This window comes from Gorilla gorilla, chromosome 20 (genome assembly GCF_029281585.2).
Source record: "Gorilla gorilla gorilla isolate KB3781 chromosome 20, NHGRI_mGorGor1-v2.1_pri, whole genome shotgun sequence".
Classification (NCBI taxonomy): domain Eukaryota; kingdom Metazoa; phylum Chordata; class Mammalia; order Primates; family Hominidae; genus Gorilla; species Gorilla gorilla.
Window position 1 is genome coordinate 8,473,706 of NC_073244.2, and position 6,000 is coordinate 8,479,705.

At 53.6% G+C, this 6,000-nt stretch overlaps 1 protein-coding gene across 3 annotated transcripts in view; it reads right to left on the minus strand.

Annotated features, from left to right (window-relative positions):
* Positions 1–5,759, minus strand: part of GNG7 (G protein subunit gamma 7) — a 193,532-nt gene extending 187,773 nt beyond the window's left edge. Inside the window, exon 1 of one of the 3 annotated variants that reach the window (XM_055371192.1) lies at positions 5,652–5,759. The gene's annotated coding sequence lies outside the window, so the exon portion shown is untranslated. The remainder of the gene's footprint in view (positions 1–5,651) is intronic. The other 2 variants (XM_055371189.1, XM_055371191.2) reach the window with 2 other exon arrangements.
* Between the last annotated feature and the right edge of the window lie 241 nt (positions 5,760–6,000).

Sequence of the window (6,000 nt, forward strand, 5' to 3'; positions counted from 1 at the left end):
ATGTCTAGGACAGGCCAGTCCAGAGACAGGAGGGAGAGGCATGGGTGCCAGGGCTGGGGGAGGGGGTGGAGAGTCCCCCTCATGGGGACAAAAGATTTTACTGGGTGATGGAATGTTTTTTTGTTTGTTTTTTGAGACAGAGTCTCGCTCTGTCGCCCAGGCTGGAGTGCAGTGCTCACCGCAACCTCCGCCTCCCGGGTTCAAGCGGTTCTCCTGCCTCAGCCTCCTGAGTAGCTGGGATTACAGGCGCCCGCCACCACACCCAGCTAATTTTTGTATTTTTACTAGAGACAGGGTTTCGCCATGTGGGCCAGACTGGTCTCGAACTCCTGACCTCAACTGATCCACCCGCTTCGGCCTCCCAAAATGCTGGGATCACAGGAATGTTCTGAAAGGGGCTCATAGGGATGTTTGCACAGCTGATAAACTTATTTAAAAGATGGAATTGCATCCTTAAAAGGTCTGAATGTTATGAAGTGTAAATTATACCTCAATTTTTGTCATAAAAAGCAGTAAGACTTTTCCTTTTGCGAGGTTCAAGTAACTGTTCGTGGAAGCGTCTCGGAGCTGCCCACGAACCCCACCGCCCATCCATGTCAGGAGCCGATGTGGGGGAGCAACCACACAGAGAAAGTGTGGCCCACTCACGCTGCAGGATGGGGGAGGAGGAGGAGGACAGGAGTGACCCCTCGGGGGCCGCTGTGTGACTGAGGATGGGTCAGCCCATCTCCTTAGCTCTCACACTCATCTGTAAGGTCTCCTGGGTGACGTAAAACATGAACAATTTTCTCTAACCCTTAAGAGACAGAGGCCAGGCCAAAGAGTGCATGTATAAAAAGCAGTGACAAGTGAAGTCAAGAAATGTCAACGAGCGGGGAGAGGTGCCCGACATCAACAAGGACGCAGAATTGCACAAATCAGCCGTGAAAGGACACAGCAGCCAGTCGCGGTGGCTCACGCCTGTCACCCCAGCACTTTGGGAGGCTGAGGTGGGTGGATGACCTAAGGTCAGGAGTTCGAGGCCAGCCTGGCCAACATGGTGAGGCCCCCCCACCCCCACCCCGTCTCTACTAAAAATACAAAAATTAGCCGGGCGTGGTGGCGCATGCCTGTAATGAAAGCTACCCGGGAGGCTGGGGCAGGAGAATCGTTTGAACCCGGGAGGCGGAGGTTGCAATGAGACAAGATGGTGCCACTGCACTCCAGCCTGGGCAATGAACGAGACCGCATCTCAAAAACAAAAGACAGGCCGGGTGCGGTGGCTCATGCTTATAATCCCAGCACTTTGGGAGGTCGAGGTGGGTGGATCACCAGAGGTCAGGAGTTCCAGACCAGCCTGGTCAACATGGTGAAACTCCGTCTCTACTAAAAATACAAAAATTAGCTGGGTGTGGTGGTGGGTGCCTGTAGTCCCAGCTACTCGGGAGGCTGAGGCAGGAGAATGGCTTGAACCCGGGAGGCAGAGGTTGCAGTGAGCCGAGATCGCACCACTGTACTCCAGCCCGGGCAATGGAACGAGACCATGTCTCAAAAAAAAAAAAAAAAGGCCGGGCGCGGTGGCTCACGCCTGTAATCCCAACACTTTGGGAGGCCGAGGTAGGTGGATCACCTGAGGTCAGGAGTTTGAGACCAGCCTGGGCAATATGGTGAAACCCCGTCTCTACCAAAAATATAAAAATTAGCCGGGTGCAGTGGTGTACGCCCGTAATCCCAGCTACTCGAGAGGATGAGGCAGAAGAATTGCTTGAGCCCTGGAGGCGGAGGTTGCAGTGAGCCAAGATTGCACCATTGCACTCCAGCCTGGGTGACAGAGAAAGACTGTGTTTCAAAAAAAAAAAAAAAAAGGAAAAGAAAAAAAGAAAGCACCAGCTCCCAAGCCTATAGAGTCCAGGCACGATCTTCCTGTAAGAAACCATGAAGCATCTTCAAAAATACAAATGACTCTGGATACGATTTTAAAGACCATTGCTGCTTCCAGATGGAACTGAAAAAATCCGAATAACACCTTGAATGAAGAAAGGAGTGTTTTCCACTACTACTAGGTGAACAAGAAAAATGCCTCCATTCAGTAAACACGAAGCTGAATTGTCTACACGTGAGGGTAATTTGTGTTTAGTTCTCTTTGCCTTCAAACATTGGGGCCCCAGGGTTTATTAAGCATGAAACAAGAACAGAAAATAACGGTATCGCCAAAGGATGTTTTCTAAATAAAGCTCCTCTGTAAGATCGAGACGCACCTGCAGAATTTGAGCTTCGTTGAAAGCTTCACGTTCCAGGTTAAAACCAAGAAAGCACATTGCAAACATTGTCATCTTCCAATGCTTGCAACTGACAACTTCAGCCCATCTTCTAAATCAGTACTAAGTGTTCAAAAGCCACATAAAAGGCCCACCTAGAAAGGAGTAGCCTTTTTTTTTTTTTTTTTTTTTGAGACAGAGTCTCACTCTGTGGCCCAGGCTGGAGTGCAGTGGTGCAATCTCAGCTCACTGCAACCTCTGCCTCCTGGGTTCAGGTGATTCTCCTGCCTCAGCCCCCCAAGTAGCTGGGATTACAGACGTGTGCTACCACGCCCAGTTAGTTTTTGTATTTTTAGTACAGATGGGGTTTCACCATGTTGGCCAGGATGGTCTTGAATTCCTGACCTCAACTGATCCACCCACTTCGGCCTCCCAAAGTGCTGAGATTACAGGCGTGAGCCACCGCGCCCAGCCATAAGTAGGCATTTCTAATGTTTTCTAAAAGCAGTGAGACCTTACTTCTCCCCTCTCAAAACGACAGCACTAAATGACTTAAAAACAATCCCCAATTCTGAATGACCCCACTTCCTGCACATCAAAGGGGAGATGAGGTCGTTAAAGGAGAAAATAAATCAGTTTTGTCTATAACAAGGGTTCCACACTGGAGTGTCTCTGTCCCTACAGGATGCTGGGTGATGTCCGGAGACATCTGTGGTTGTCACAATGCGGGGAGCTCCCCACATTGTGGAGTGGGTGGAGGTCAGGGATGCTGCTTGGCACCCTGCAGTGCCCAGAAGGCCCCACCCCAGAGGACAATCAGATCCCAAATGTCCGCAGCGCTGGGATAGAGAGACCCAAACGCACCCCATGAACTGAAGTTGTAAACTCAAAATTTCAAGCGTATAATCACAGCTCGATGTGGTTCCTTACGGGGTGCCCCTAAATCAGAATGACCCAGGCAGCCTTCTCTTGAACAGGTGCATCTGTTACTTAACGAGCTTTGAGACTCTCCTGCCACCAGGTGTGGGCAAAGTCTTCTTTCTTTTCAGTTTTTTACTCACTTTTAATAATATGGAAACAGGCTCCATATTTGAGACTCTGTCTCAACATCATCATCATTATAATAATAATAATAACAATAATAATAAGACATATTTTTGTTGTTGCAGTCCTTTTTTTTTTTTTCTTTTTTTTTTTTGAGGCAGAGTCTCTCTCTGTCGCCCAGGCTGGAGTGCAATGGCGTGGTCTCGGCTCACTGCAACCTCCACCTCCTGGGTTCAAGCGATTCTCCTGCTTCAGCCTCCCAAGTAGCTGGGATTACAGGCAAACGCCACTATGCCCAGCTAATTTTTGATATTTTTAGTAGAGACAGGTTTTCGCTACACTGGCCAGGCTGGTCTCGAACTCCTGACCTCAGGTGATCCACCCGCCTCAGCCTCCCAAAGCGCGGGGATTACAGGCATGAGCCACCACAACCAGCCATGCAGATTATTTTTTAAAGCTTCTGGGGGTGACCCTGATGTGTGCTCCTAAGGTTGCAGGACTAGAGTCAAGTTCCAGTCACTTCCTTTCCTCTCCTCTGTGACAACCCAGTCATCCCACTCCTCCATCTCCAAACCCACCAAAGAAAAAAACTGGATTGAGTCCATTATTCTCCATGCTTCAGGTACCCTCACTATATGCTAGGAAATAGTCCATGCATACATCCCGTAATTCGACCCTGAGAGGCACATGCTACTGTTTTTATTATTCCCGCTTTGCAGGGGAGTAAACAACACCTCCAAAAGATGATACGGCCAAATCCGCAGCGAGAGGCTGGGTCGGAACACACACAGGCGCACCTCCCAGAGGCCCCCGACACTCCATCAAGGCAAGATCGCAGCATCCCACGACGGGAACAAGTTTGTGAACTTGGCATTTGCCTCGCTGACACCTAGCAACCGTGTGAAGACGCTTAGCTGGGGATCCGCTGCCTCTGTTCATCAAGCCTGTCTTCCACCGCCCACCTCCCAACCCCTAGCAACCCCCGCTCCCCAGGAAAAATAAAGTGCCACCCACGTCGCTCAATAGCACCGTCCCAAAAACTCCCACTTTAGTTCCTGAAAAATTCAGTCACCGACAGGAGCCTTTCTCCTTCCTGAAGCGTTCTCCTTGGCACCCTATATCCTAGAAATAAACCTCAAAAAGTATTCCGAACTCCCGTCTCCTTCAACTCACTGTTCCCGGGGGGTTCTGCCCCGTGCCCAGTTCTAGAGCAAACAATTAACATCTCCCCCAAAAGTAGAGGGGTGAGTCCTCTCCAAATTCCTTTTAACTGGATCCTACCTGAGACACCTCCCCACACCCCGTTTTCCTCCTGATTAGTCAATGTCTAGCAAAACACCTGCCCCCAGGTGTCTCCAGCCTGGGACCTTACCCCCACCTCCCTTCTCACTAACTCACCCTAACTTCCTTCTCCCTGAACCCCCCTCCACCCCACACACTCACAAGCTCCCCATTTCCCCTGATAGCCCCCAGACCCTTTCTGGAACAAGCCTGACCCCCACCTGTATGCTCCAGCCACTCCCTGGCTCACCCCAACTTTGTCCTTCTGCCCCTTTTCAGCTAACCCTAACCCCTGGGCCGTCAATCACACCCCCCTCATCTTCACCAACCCCATTCCTCAGTCCTCTCCCCAGACAACCTCAACATCTAATTCCCTCTGCAGCCCCCTATCCAATGAACCCCACTTCAAACTCCATCCCCAGCCCCCTCTCCAGCTCCCTGCAAACCTCAACCCCACTCCCAGCTCCCTCTTCAAATAAGCTGCACCCTTGACTCAACCCCTGTTCCCCTCTCCAATTAATCTCAACCCCCAACACCATCTCCAGCGTCCTCCCCAGCTAACTCAGATTTCCAATTCCACCTCCAGCCCCTCCCCAGCTAACCTGGACCTGCAATTCCAGACCCCTCCCCAGCTAGCTTGGACCTCCAATCCCACTCCAAGCCCCCTCCCCAGCTAACCTGGACCTGCAACTCCAGCCTCCTCCCCAGCTAGCCCTGATTTCTAGGTGGAGTCCCAATGCCCAGACCCAATCCTTCCCCAGCTAACCTCGATCTGCACCTCCTGCCCCGTCCCCAGCTAACCTCGACCTGCAACTCCCGCCCCCTCCCCAGCTAGCCCTGAGCCCCAAGTGCAGTCCCAATCCCCAGCCCCAGCCCCTCCCCAGCTAACTTCGACCCCCCAAGCGCAGCCCCGTCCCCAATTCCAACCCCAGCCTCCAGTTGCAGCCCGGGTCCCCAGCCCCAGCCCCCCTCCTCAGCCGACTCCGACCCCCAACTCGGTCCGCAGCCGAATCCGAGCTGTCCCAGTTCCCTCTCCGGGACGCCGGCCGCGCCCTCACTTCCCCTGGCCCGGTTCGCGGGCGCCCTTACCTGCGCTCGGGCCCCGCGGCCGCCTCAGCCCCGCCGCGCAGCCGAACCCTCCGCCCCGGCCCGCGAGCGCTCGCTCCCCTCCGCGGGGGCGGGGCCGACACTCGGGGGGCGGGCCCTGGCGTCCCGGCAAGGCCAATCGCGAGCCCCGGCTGCGGGAGGCCGGAGCGGGGGCGGGGCGCGGGGCAGGCAGCGGGGTAGGCTGCGCCCAGGAGAGTGGGGCGGGGCTCCGGGCGCGGGCGGGGCCGGGGGCGGGGCGAAGAGCGGCTTTCCAGGGTGACTTCGTGACGTCAGGAAGGCGCGAGTCGCTTCGCGAGTTCGAATCCCGCGCTAGGTGAGCTGGTTCGAATCC